At 40.1% G+C, this 14,673-nt stretch overlaps 1 protein-coding gene across 1 annotated transcript in view; it reads right to left on the bottom strand.

Moving 5' to 3' along the window:
• The window catches only part of MAP3K15 (mitogen-activated protein kinase kinase kinase 15), a 1,833,462-nt gene that overhangs the window by 298,553 nt on the left and 1,520,236 nt on the right, over window positions 1-14,673 (bottom strand). The window lies entirely within an intron of this gene.

Below are 14,673 nucleotides of genomic sequence, written 5' to 3'. Positions count from 1 at the left end.
AAGGCTCCAAACTGTTAATAAGCTACTTCCTGTAACCAAAGGATACACTGTTTGATTCCTGCCATCTCTATTTGCCTACTACATGACTCTGAGCTAATCATTTAATGAGACAATGCTCCAAATTTTGCTGCTGAAAAGGTTCACTTGTGTCGAGTGGGCTTACCTAGTTAACAAATGCATATAAAAAAATCAAGGTCATAACTATGTTGTATACGTTAACTGTCAGCAATCAAAATCAATGTAAAAAACAGCAACACACTAATCACAAAAGTAACCAGACTCCTGCCAATAAAATCAAATTTAAATAACACTTGGAAAGCAACACACCCTACAAGATTTACTCAACCTTGTGGACTTCAACTTCCACAGTTCTAATAATGTTGATGTTGAAAACTTCCATACCAACTAAGGTCTAACTCAGTTTGTGAAAGAAATCTCCAGACCTAACTTTAACACAGGCAGACACTCCCTTTTAGCTTTCCTGATTACTAACTCTTCAGGCATAATTACATATCTATCTATACTAAGAACAAGCAACTGACCAGGAAGCCAAAGACCACAGCTAATGAATCCAATAATGGTAAAAAACACTCAAATTTACAGTTATTGTAGAAAGAAACAATCCTTTATTGGTAACACCACTGCAATTCATGGTTAAGTGCTTTTGTTCAAATATAGACTTCTTTAGAACCAGGAAACTCCTCTAAACATTGAATTTAAGAGCTTAGAGAATTAAAACCACACTCTCCCAAGAACTGTGAATCAACAGACAGGCTGAACAAAGCCCGGGAAAATTCTTAAAAGTGTACAAACACACCAAAATAAAAACACGTCCATAGTAAACCAAGTAAAAATGGCTAAAAACAAATCTAGAATGTTAAAATACTACAGAAGGCCATTACATATATAAAATTTTGCTCAAACTATGCTGGTTTTTCTTTTAAGTTTACTAGCAATGGAAATAAAGTCATTCAGTTCAGATGGATTTGCTGCATCTAAAGCCAACTACCAATATGTCTCACAATGTAGAAGTCTGCTTTCCCAATCTCCAACAAAGGTACCTGCTTCCACCATTTCAAGCCCCCAAAAAAGTGAACTTCTTAACACTGGAGCATGTACAAGCATGCCTAGTCAAAGCACTGTTCAAGTCCCTTTTGTCTATACTATAATATTGGTGGTATATCATTTAGTTGAGTGCATTTATAGTCTTGCCAATATAGAAGGCAGGGCATGACATACATTTCGCCAAGTAGACTGTCCTCTCTGATTGGCAATTGAACTTAACACAGATGTTCATACCCCTAATTTTTTCCATTATGTCACCTTCGTAGCTGGTTTCAGTATAACTGCACTGATGGCAACATCCAAATTTTGCTGTAGTCCATGACTCAATTTATCTATAAACAATCAGTTTCTCCAATAACCATTTTATGTTAGTCTTGTTCTTAAAGGTGAATGAAGGGAATCAGGAAGATTTTATTTAAGCCCCTCATCACAATGTAAGATGGTTCAATTTCTCTGCAACACTGTTTGGATGTCTTTAAGAGTCCAATGAGTAATGTAAAATCATATTGTGTGGCCACAGTCATCTGTCTTGTCTTTTGACTTAATATTATTAACGCCATAGCTAATAATAGTTGTGTACCTATTGTCTCTGTCTACCTACACATCCTTCTGAAGATTATCAACAAGAGTTTCAGGATACCCTCTTTCCAAAAACATATATTTTAGGATGTCAAAGTGTGTTAAACAGTTGTCATCAGATGTTAGGTGAGAAATCATGATAAGTTGTTTTTACACAATCCTCTTCACTTGATGGAAACAGGGACAGCTGGTAAATGACAAAAAAGAATTACAGAAGGTGGGCTTCCTGTAAATGTGTATGCCCATACCATCATACTGGTCTTTCCTGATTTTGTTGTCCAAGTAGTGGCTCTTAGCTGGGTCAACATAGTGGGTAAATCTTAAAAAAGTGGTACTACACTGCAACTCATCCATAAAAGTATCCAGTTCTGTCTCTGTACCTAACCAAAGGATCAGTAAATCATCCAAACAGTGAAAATACCCCACATACTTTTTGATTAAAGGGAGACTGAGCAAAGTCATAAGTTACCATCTCAGAAGACGATGTTTGCAAAGGTGAGGGATGCATGTGCCCCCCCACAGCTTCACCTTTCAACAGCTTGTAAAATTCCCCATCAAAGGTCAAAAAGTTGCTATTTAATACAAAGTCCAAGAAATCACAAATGGTGTGGTGTCCGAAAGTGTCAGAGAACCATATTGTACCACCATTTCACCGAACCATAACAGACCTTACTCATGGGGAATCACTGTATATAAACTCTGGATGTCAGAAGTCACAAGATGACATTCACTCCATGGTCCAATTTTCAGAAGTTTATCTAAAAGATCCCAGGAATCACAGACAATGTGTGGAAAACCTTGAACAAGGTGTTTCATCTTATAGTCTATGAAATTAGCCATTGGCTATGTGACTGAACCACTGGCAGCAAAATAGGACATAAGGGTAGATCCAGCACATTTCTTTGGGATGCTGAAAATCTTTGGAATTGTGACTTTTTGCACTAAAAGATAATCATACAGGCCTTGAGATCTAGTGTCAAATAACAGTAGTTCATCCAAAAAACACTTTGACTGCCCTGTAAGCAGTATTGATCTTGTTAATAAAACCATTTATTTTTACAACAACTGAGAATTGGAATGGTTTATAACATTGTTGGATTCATTTGCTGTGGTCTTTGGCTTCTGAGGAACACTCAGAGGAAAACCGCTACAGTAAAATCTCTTAACTAAAGTAACCAACTCCAAGAATGTGAAATACTTCAGACTTATCCACCCTAACCCTTTGGAAACTATCCAAAAATTAATTTTATAACCATCGAGTTCAGTGTATTCAATCTTACAGAATGTTTTACCCTTAATCAACTTGGTATCTGAGCAGGCTGGGATACTTTAACTGTCCTTTACAATTAATTATTGACATAATCTAGAAAATGAACAAAGGCTTCCTTACCGGGTTCATTTTACTGACCTCACAAAATCTTTTGATCTCACAGACCACTCTCTCTCTTACTAAACTCTCTATTTAAGTCAAGGTTAAGTTCACAAGCAACTGTATGATTTATAAAATTCCTTTCCAACAATTATTTTAGGTTTCACTCAACTTATTTCCACCCCACCTAGATACAGCAAAACCAGTTAAAGAAAATCTACTAGTGACTGGATACTCACCAAAACACCAACCAAAATTCTCTCTTCTGGCTCCCACCCTAACTCTTTAAGTGACCATCTCCCCACGTACATTATAGATCAGCAAAGTTAACCAGTCAAACAACAATACTATAGCCAAGTATGGACGGAATCTTAGCTTCTTTCAAAAGAAAGATTTTCGTGGCAACCTACAATCGATCAGCTAGCATACTCTAAAAACACTCCCTCTAGATGATGCCATTTCATTGTAGAGTAAAAAAAAACCCCTAAATATCCTAAACACTTGTGCTCTACTACTAACAAAAAAGTAAAAGTTAATCCTATACCCTGACTAATCCAAGAAACCAAACAGGCGATGAAACAAAGAGAAAAAACTTGGAAAGATCATAGACAAATTAAAACCTAGCCTAACCTCCAGCACTATAAATACCTCACAAATTCAGCTATACACAGGATTAAATCAGACAAAAAAGCAAACTGTGCCAACAATCAGATTAATAACCAAAGAAACCCCATACTATTCTACTCCATCAACAAATAAATACAGCCTTGTCACATCAGTCAACCTCCCCTTCCATTAAAACAACATTGATAGCAGCACCTCCCAATTCAACTCCCATTTCATACAACCCAATACCTCCCTGCTAAATAACTGTAATTCTATTATCTCCCTACTCCCTCCTGACACAACAAGCTGTCCAACAGCCGTCTTTCTTGAACCAGTTCCCCACATCTACCATCAACAGGCATTTTCTCAACTTAAAACTAACCACTCTTGCCCCAGTCAACCTATCTACTGAATACATTAAAACCGCAGCTGAGGCTATTACTTATCCTCTCTCTGTTCTAATAAACCAGTCCATGAAAGAACATTAAGCATCTGTCCTACATCCCACCCCTCCACATAGGCAGCCAATATCTTCAATTTCAGACCTATAGTTGCCTTATCCCCACTATCCAAATTGCTGTAGAAATGCATCCAATCCCAGCTGCTTACATATAACACAACAAATGGGTATATTTAATTTATTTATTTTGCATTTGTTTGTGGCGGCCATGGTGGTGCACCGGTTAGCGTTGTTGCCTCACAGCAAGAGGTTCCCTGGTTCGATCCTTGGCTGGGGTGCCTTCTGTGTGGAGTCTGCATGTCCTCCCTGTGGTCGCGTGGGTTTCCTCCAGGTGCTCCGGTTTCCTCCCACATCCCAAAGACATGCTGTAGGTGGATTGGACAATCTAAATTGGCCCTAGGTGTGAGTGCATGTGTGTGTGTGCCTTTGTGGAAGGTTGGGCGCCGGGCTGGCAACTCGACACTGTAAAACTCCACTGCCAATCATGAGCGGACAGGTGATCCGCTGTGGCGACCCCTAACTGGGAAAAGCCAAAAGAAGAAGAAGGTTTTGCATTTGTTTACTAGGAAAGTCCAACTGGGATAAGATCCATTTTCAGTGGAGGCTCGGGGAGAAAAGCTCCACATATAGAGATTATACAAAACTTTTACAAGAAATTATACAAAACTTAAACAAGAAATTATACAAAAATATACAATCATACAGTACACCAGAAATTATATTCTATGCTCTTATAGCTGACATTTGTATTATACAATCATCTGATATAATTCCTTATTGTAGTGTAGACATTGTAGCTTCTCAAAGTAAGCTGAGGAAGGGTTTGTAGTGAAGAAATTAGACAGAAAAGGATGAAGTTAGAGATTATCTAGACATGAGAGAGAGCATAGATTATGAGGTCGTCAAGGAAGAAGAAAAAGTATGACCAGAAACTATTAAACGAGTTAGCCTGGACTAGTACAGGAGCAAAGCCAGGTGTCATTAAAATAAAATTTGAGAATTTTTTTGAATTGGTTGGTATTTGTGTTGGTTCTGATGCTGTGAGGTAGCGAATTCCACCTTGTTGCTACATGATGAGAAAACAGGGAGTCCCCTGCCGAATTAGTGGACTTGGACACTTGTAGAAGAGATTTATTTTTTGAGTGAAGACTTTAATTTGTGGTATGGGGCTGGAGAATATTTAGAAGGGCAGGGTTTTTTTCAGGTTGATATATTAGTTTGTGTGCTAAGATTAATTGGTTATAGGATAGAAGTTGTGGAAGTTCTAACCAGGAGAATTTTTTAAAGAGTGACAGTGGTGGGTATGATGCGGACAGTCAGTTGCAACTTTAGCTATTTTATTGTAGCATGTTTCAAGTTTAATTAAATCTGTATATGATTTTTCTTCACACTGAAGAATTTGCTATCTGCCCAGAAGATCTGCACTAACTTGGCATTACATCAGAATTAAAAAACATTATAGACATATATCATTATAATAACCCTTCCTATCACTGGAATTATTCTAGCACTCACTCCCCCAATAGTGTCTCATAAAACAATGCTAAAAGGCAAAGGTACATATGTTTTATATTGAAAGCAACCAACTAACTACAGTCTGTGGCCACAACATAATCATCTGAAAAATTTTTTGCCCAATAATTTGAAATTGCTTCAGCCATATTCTGGTAAGGACTACCAGGAGACTTACATAGCTCAAAGGTTGTTCTATTGTATATCATTCAGTTCTTCCAGACATTTAAATGTAGCTTCGAACAGGCTTCATGCTTCATGAATGGAGAACAGCAACAGTCATCCCTTTGCAAAAATGTGGGCCATCTACAGACCCTGGAAACTACAAACCCATAAGTCTCACTAGTCTTATATGTAAAACCATGGAAATGATCAGAGATATAGTAAACCTCCAGACATTGGACACAACCCAGCTTGGTTTCGTCAAGGGCAGATCATGCCTACTCAACCTGGTGAACTTCTTTGAGAAGGTAACCAAAGCAATGGATGAGGGAAAAAATGGTTCACACTGCCTACCTTGACCTGGCCAAAGCATTTGACACAATACCCCACTTTGGCATTGTTGACAAACTCAAGAGGTTAGGTACGGTTAGGTACTGTTTTTGAGTCACTATTGGGGGAGTGAGTGCTAGAATAATTCCAGTGATAGGAAGGGTTATTATAATGATATATTTCTATAATGTTTTTAATTCTGATGTAATGTCAAGTTAGTGCAGATCTTCTGGACAGATAGCACTCACAGACAGGACCCAGGAATTTAGAACAGGGAAGTCCACCTCTACAAAGAGGCCAGTCACAAGTGGAATCCCTCACGGATCAGTCCTTGAACCGCTCCTTTTTGGCATTTACTTCTCTGAAGTCAAGGCCAATGTCAGTGGTCTCTGGATGACTAAATTTGCAGATGATTGCAGATTAGGAGCTGTCACTGAGTCCCACACTGACATAAATGTTCTCCAGGAGGGGCTAACATAGACAAACGACTGGTGTCATGGAGCCATGGACTAAAACTAAATGACAAGAAATGCATAACAGTATCCCTTGAGAAGTCATCCACCCCTGGTAACTATCATATTGACAACACACTCCTTAGAGTTGACCCAGTAGTCAGGGACTTAGGGAAATACATAGATTGTAATCTAGCCTTTGATCATCATGTGTTTACAGTAGTGAGGAAATCATTGCATGTTGTGCAACTTATAAACAAAGGTCTGGCATCTAAGTCCAAACAAGTCATTGTTCCACCATATTTGGCATTCATCAGACCTATCATTGAGTACAATACCCCCTTTGGTATATACCTAACCAGGCATATCCAACAACTGGAACATCCACAGAGGTTCCTCACTAAAACAATAAAGAGCGGAAATAAAATGTCTTATGCAGGCCACCTCAAGGCCCTATCCCTATATTCTGTCTCCTACAGGCTTTTGAGAGGAGAGCTATGCCTGGCATACAGGGCATTGTCAGACCCTACTCTGATGGACCTCTTGCATATCCACAAAACAAACAGCACCAGAATTACCCATTCTTAGGACTTAAACCTTGCCTGAGATATAAATAGGACCTGCTGGAGAGACAGGTCTGTATCCCTAAGACTACCCCATCTATGGAACAGGCTCCCCATCCATGTAAAGCAGAGTTCCTCCATAACCCAATTCAAGTGCAACTTGGACAATTGGATGCGGAACAGGAAATTCATCCCTGGTTTGGCACCTATGTCTCTAATGGACACAGCCAACCTGTAAATGGTTCATCTCCCAGGCCCCTGCTTGTAAATGTTTCCTCTCCCAAACCCCTGCTTAAACTTTTTAAAGGTATCAGAACTTGTCAGAGATTTGGGATACAAGGCTAGGCTTAAAAAGTCCCTTGTGGTGGTTAGCCAACGAAACACCTATGATCCTATGTGTTTCAGCTATCATACTCAGTAAATATTACAATCATATTTTTAACTGGTATAATATAAGAAATAAACATGTATTCCTCAAAAAAGTTACATTTTCTTCATTTTAAATATCTACCTGACATCCAGACATGTGGGATGCTGTTTTTTTCTTTTTATCAGTGTTATTAGCTTATGTGGTATATAGTACAAAGCTAAGTATCAGACTGTATTTCCTGAAGTCTTGTAAGGGAATCTGAAAGCACTGGGAGGTATTTTAGGTAGACTTAGGTTAAGTTCAAAATGGCATCTGAAATTGACAAACTTCTACATTCCTAAAACAGTGAGTTTGAAGCAAAAATATTCATATTGGTTGTCTTCAGTTAGAAAACCAAAAAGTTATTAAAAAGAAATATGTTCCTCATAACCTCCTTTTCCCCATTTTCTACATGGGGTTGGAGTGCTGTGTTAACTATCGCCATGTCTCTTGACTCAGTGCCACGCTCCTACCTTTTTAACAGTCATGTCTGACCGTCACAGGTCTTCTCTCACACAATCCATCCAACTCTTTGCTGGATGCCATCATTTCCTCTTGCCTTCTTTCTGTCAGTTCCAAATCTTATTTGCCAGATTCTCCTCTGCTTTCCTGCACATGTACCCAAACCAGGTCTTATAGATGTCCTTTTATATCACTGTTGCAGTATTCTAAACAGAAGGGATCTCCTGCCAAGGGCAGCGCGATGCTCAGCCAGTCTGCCAAACCCAATGATCCTGTATGCGCAGTACTTCACACCTATACTTCCTGCACTGAACGTAAGACATAAAAAGGTGCGTACGGATGCAATTGCCTAGAACTTCTTTGCCACCAGTTCAAATGCCATTAATGCCAGTTGGCCTGAATGCCTTGCTGCTGTGCTGATTACCTAACCAAGAGATACTCGAAGTGCCTCATTGTTTTTTTTTTTCTTGGTCTTGTATTTTATTTTGCTACCTAGAGTTCATGTCATTCAAGAAATGAAAATGTCAGTGTGGGAGGCGGCTTCCCCATAAAGATCGTCATGACTTTTTTGTTTGTGTGCTTCTCATGATCATACCTCTTATAGTATCTGTAAGGCATTAGTGCCTAAGACACTCAGAAGCCATTTGTCTTCCCTGGACAATTATCTTGAAAAATCAATGGCTTAAACTGTTATCCTAGGGTACCCATGGGAGAATCCTTTAATCCTGAGATACCCCCGCTAAGTAAGAAGAAGGCCAAGAAGTTTCGGCAGGATTCATTGGCTGTCCTGCCTTTACTAGACATCCCTCTAGAAGCAGGTAACAGCTCCATAGGTCTTTTGCTGTCTACACTGGATTTCTCTGCCATGACCCCATCTGAAGCCTGCATGAATCCATCTTTTTTGCACATCCTCTGAGGCTTTGCAGGCATCTGCTCCAGATGTCAAAGTGGAACCGCAGTTGATTATCTCGAAGTTTCCTACAAACAAATATTTCGGTCTGTCCTAAAGATTCTGAAAGGGAATGGCAAGAGTTTACTTGGGGCACGTACTCTGCCTTGATGGCCCTGAACCCTCCTCAAGGAGTATCAGTGCCTGTTCTCCCTGGACCTCTACCCCTTCTAAACAGATTAAGGAACCAGATTACTTGGATGCGGATTCAGTGTCTGAGAAGGGTTCTTTGTCTTATGTCTTTGGCTTATGGTTATGATGAGGAGTATGTTAGCCCTGAGTCTCCTTTTGAGGAATTGTCCTTTGGAAACTCAATTGCTAGGAGGATAAACTACTTTAAGAGGGATTCTTCTCAACTGTCTGATATTCAAAGAAGATAGTATGAGTTGCTTCAGGTGGACACTCCTAAACAATCAGCAGTTCCTCCTATGTTGGCTGCCTTGTTAGACACTTTCATTGCTGCCTCCAAGTCTCCTGATTCTCAGCCTCCTGCTCCTATGAAATCTGATAGGTTCTATAAGGTTCCTGAGGATTGTCAATTTTTACTTAAATGTCCTTCTGCTGATCCTCCTGTGGTGTCAGTCTCTTCTGTCAAATCTTCTAAGCTCTTACCCTCTTCCAAACATTTGCCCTCTCATAAGGATAGTAGGGCAATGGTGAGGAATGGTAAGAAAGTTTACAATGCTTCTACTTTGGCCTTTAGGGCTGTTAATTACCAAATCTACATGACCAAGTATGCTCTGGCCATGATTGCTCAGGCTTGTCAGGTTATTTCTGACCTCCCTGATTATGAAGGCAAATCCTCTGCCTTATCTATTTTAGGTTATACTTCTCAAGTGGCTCACCTCTCTATTAAGTGTAGCTATGATGCTGCTGATGCCTCTTCCAGGGCTGTGGCTTTTGCGTCTGTCATGAGGTGTTATTCTTGGTTTTGTCTCCAGTCTCCACCTGAGGATATTAAGAAAAAGTAGTTGGATGCTCCTTTGGATAATGAACATCTTTTGGAAACACTGCTGCTGACCTATTTAAGTCTCTTCAAGAGGAAAGCCAAACCTTACAGGACCTTAAACATATTTTTGTCTCTCCTATCCCTAAGTTCAAGAGGCATTAAGGAATTATCTTTCTAGATCTGCTTTTGTTCGCAGGCAACCCAGCCAGGCCTCCAAGGGCAGGAAGAGAGTTAGTTGGGCTCCCCTGTTAAAGCTTCTCGGATTTCTGTAGCCTAGAAGCCTCCTTTACTTGATAAGCCTGCTTATCTTTGACAATTCATCTCCCCTTAAACCAGGTTCCTTTGTCCCTTCAGCTTTCCCTTTGTCTTCCAAATTGGCATCTCATCACTTCAGACTCTTGGGTTCTTCTATCCTCTGTCAGGGTTACTTCATGGTATGGAAGTCTCTCCCTCCTTTTTTTGGGGATCCTTCAACCTTCTCTAGAGCAACTTCTTCATTTCCGGGAAGTTCTAGGGTCCCTGGTGAACCAAGGAACCATTTAACCTGTCCCTCCCTTCCCAAAAGAGAAAGTGTTTTTATTCCAGAATGTTCCTGCTTCCTTGAAAGGAGGGCACACGGTAACCTATTCTGGATCTCTTCCTGCTCAACAACTTTCTCAAGGCCCCTTCTTTTTGAATGCTTACTCTTCAAACCCTGTTTCCTATTTTACTACCCCAGGCTTTTCTGGTGTCTTTGGATCTGAAAGATACTTAACTTCATATCCTTATTCATCATTTTTTTTCAGGAAGTTTCTATGTTTCTCTGTTTCTTCCTTCCATTTTCAGCTCTCTGCTTTGCCCTTTGGCCTCTCTACTGCCCCAAGGGTATTCACAAAATGTCTAGCTCCTGTGATTGCTTTCTGCAGGCTCCAAGGCATGCAGATTTTTCCTTATCTAGACAATCTGTTGCTTCAGGCACCTTCTCCCAGTCACCTGTTACAAGATCTGGAGTACACCATCTCTCTTCTTCAAAGTCTGGGGTTCACTATCAACTTCTAAACGTTTGTCCTGATGCCTTCTCAGGATCATGTGTATCTGGGATGCAGGATTCAGACAGTGACAATGTTGGCCTCTCTTCCACCTTCAAAAGTTCTGTCATTGACAGCCTTCTTCCAATCTCTTCTTCCTCTGACTGCCATGCCAGTCAGGAAGTTTTCTTCAGGCCCTGTGATTCACGGCCTCTTCTATTCCAATGCTGCCTCTTGCCAGACTGCATACGTGAAAACTTCAATGGTACCTCAAGTCAGTTTGTCTGCAGCATTGTCACCCTCTGGAATTCAGTGCACCTCTCCTTCCTTGTCTAAAAAGGAATCTGAGTGGTGGACAACAGTTTGCACAAAAACTGTTCACCAATGCCTCAGACATGGGGGTGGGGGGTTTTTGGTCACCTGAAGGTTCAGGGTCTCTGCCACTCCCATCAGAAGTCAAGCCATATCAACATCAAAGAGATGAGGGCTCTAATTCTAGCCCTTCAAGCTTTTCAACTCATGTTCTCTCTAGGCCCCTTGAAGGCGTACACAGACAACACTACAGTGATATGGTATATCAACAAATAGGGAGGAGCAAAATCTTACCTCCTCTGCAGGATTGCTCTTCAGTCTTGGGAGGTGAGTATCTTTAGCCTTGGGAGGTAACTCTTCAGGCAGTATACATTTCTTCAGAGCACAATATAGTGGCAGACTCTCTGTGTAGGTCCAAAACACAGGCTCACGAATGGATGTTTCACAGAGCCATGTTTCTGTACATTGTCCATTGATGGGGTATTCCCTCAGGTAAATCTTTTTGCTTCCCCTCTAAACAGGCAGCTTCCCCTCTTCACTTCCAGATTGCCATACCATCTGGTGTGGAAGACGGATGCCATTTCTTTTCTTTGGAAGGAGATATTTCTTTATGCTTTCCTTCCTCTTCTTCTACTTCCAAGAGTCCTGCAGAAGATTCAGCTGGATTCCCCTAAAATTTTGCTAGTGACTCCCTTTTGTCCATGACAGCACCGGTTCCCCCCTCATAATACATCTGGCTAGGGGCAATCACTACAGGTTACCTCACCGGTTGGATCTTCTCACACAGGACAATCCTCCAAGCTCACTTGTCCATTCTTCAACTGACACTGTGGGTGATAGGGTTTTGATCCCTTTCAGGCACCTCTTTTCTAAGGACATGCTAAGGGTTTTACAGGAGCTAAGGAAGCTCTCAAACAGAAAATCTTACATGTCCAAATGGAAAAGACTTTCTGATTGGTGCCATGCTCTTAACAAGGACCCATTTTCAGTGGGGGTCCCTTTGGTTGTTTCTTATTTGTCTGAGTTGCTCCAGTCTGGCCTGGACTATTCTTCTGTGAAAGCCCATTTGTCAGCCATTTCTGCTCATCTTCCCTTCCCTTGAATCCTCTTTTGGCTTCTCATTTTGAGGTCAATCAATTTCTTAAAGGCATCCTGCATATTAGGCCTCTGAGGGAACCTATTCTTTGTCCTTGTGACTTACTTTTGCTTTGGAAAAATTGACTCAGGCTCCTTTTCAGCCTGCAGATTCTGCTTCTTTGCAACACTGTACCTGGAAGACTGTTTTTTTGCTGGCTCCTACTTCTGTTCCGAGGATTTCTGAGCTCCAGGCTCTTATGACCATTCTTCCTTTTTTGTTTTTTTTCCACAGGGACAGGCCGTCCCTTCATATTAATCTTTTTTTTATGTCCAAGGGAGTAAATAAGTTGCTGTTTGGTACAACTCCCTTCTTTTTTCCCTTCTCCTCAGTGTGCCAGTGATAGGGTCCTGCATACCTTGGATTTGCACAGACAGCTCAGGCACTATTTGGATAAAACTAAGGCCATTTGTAAGTCAGATCAGCTTTTTGTTTCCTTTCTTCCCAGGACTTTGGGTTTGGCTGTTTCTAAGCAAATCATCTCCTCCTGGATATCCAAAACCATTTCTGTTTGTTATTCTTTTCATGGCAAATCTTTGTCTTCTTCTGTTAAAGCTCATTCCACTAGGGCTATTGCTTCTTCTGGTACTTTCTTCAATTGGTTGGTCAACTATTCCATCCTTGAAGCTGCTACTTGGTCTTCAATGCATACCTTTACTAAGCATTATAAGTTGGATATGGTTTCTAGGGCCAGAGCAGGTTTTGCTAGTACAATTTTACATAGGTTTATCGGGGACTCTTCTCAATCTTCTACCTTCCATTCTGTTTACTGAACTTTTTTACTCTCCCTTCTGTTTAGTGTATTTCAACAGTGACATATAAAGACATAATACAGTTGTGTAAAATCTTACCATAACAGTAGACTTCCTTCTCTTCACTGTTACAGTATTCACTCTCTCCCTCCAACCCCCTCCTGTTTGTCCTGATTTTTGTTTTAGATTCTTTTCTGGCTGAGGGTTTCCCCTGTTTCTTCTGCATGTTCTCCTTTTGAATATGCATGGACTCCTTTGATCTATGGAGACTGTTCCCTACAGGGGCAATTCAGTTCTGGCTATTTGCATCCATATGTCCTTTTTATGCCTTGCATTCTGTGCGGGGAGCATAGATATGATGTACAGTGCATATAAGACCATTAGGCTTTGGCATACTGGCCGAGTGTCAGACTGCCCTGGGTGTGAGGTTCCATCTGTTGTAGAATCCTACAACAGTAAAGAGAAGGACCTCTATTGTTATGGTAAAATTTTACACAACTGTACTTTTTTTTTATTGCTATTTCTGCATAGTAACCATTTGCCCAAATATGAATAACCCATAATACCTGTTTTAACAACAATCCTCCCCAATAACAAAAAAGCACCTCTCAAACTATCTTGCAATTAGTGACAGACTGAAGGGCATTTCAGACAGAGTCCAGATAACGACCTGCGCTATTCTTTGTTAGCTGATCTTAATGCCGTATGAAAACACATGTCTTTCAGGGAACAGCTGTGGTAGTCTTGGTATTGGAACATTATCTTTATGAATTTTGGGACTTTAATGAGAACACAGCACCAGTTCCTTATATAAACTTGAGTCATTTTGCTCCAGTACTTGATTGCTGCTTCAGGCAAGCTAGGAGATAATACATGACATCTGCGTGACAAAAGGGACTTGCAGTCTTTACACCAAAGAGTATATAACCCGTTATCTGAAGTAACATTGCTTCCTAGCAGAACTGGGCTTGAAGGTAATTTCCTCACTTTTCTATTCTAGTAAGCAAAAGGCTATGCTTTGTCCGTATCTCACTGTCACAGCATGTCGTCAGTCCATTGTTTTAATGAGAGTAGTGAACATTTATACTCAGAAACACAGGATGGTCGGAACATATTTTATTATTCTAAATATAATTAGATTTTACACACAAAGTAACAATCCTTTTAATTACAAGTATCAGAAGCACTTGAACTCACAGATTTTAACAACTTTGATAAATGCTACTTATATACAAATTATGTTTTAAACAGGGAGCACACACATATAGATTGACTGGACTAGAAATTACCATTGCGAACAAAACAATGCATTATAAGGTTCATAATTTCCATTACAGTTGTATATTCTTTACACTTAAATAATCAAGAAACCACAGAGCTAGTGCAAACCATAAGCATACTGGAAATGAAGATAAATGAAACCAACACTATTTTTGAAAAGCAATGCAAATTCTTGGAAATACTGTCAGTCTGTTCTAAGCATAATTAATAATATGAATAATGAGTACATTTATGATTACCTTTCAGTTATAATGTAAATAGTTTGAAATATTCTAAGGACAGGCACCAATAAAGCACTTCATGTCATACTAAACCAAAG

This window comes from Protopterus annectens, chromosome 5.part0 (genome assembly GCF_019279795.1).
Source record: "Protopterus annectens isolate FY-2018-M chromosome 5.part0, PAN1.0, whole genome shotgun sequence".
In the NCBI taxonomy this organism is placed as follows: domain Eukaryota; kingdom Metazoa; phylum Chordata; order Ceratodontiformes; family Protopteridae; genus Protopterus; species Protopterus annectens.
This window is presented reverse-complemented; position numbering and strand designations above follow the sequence as displayed.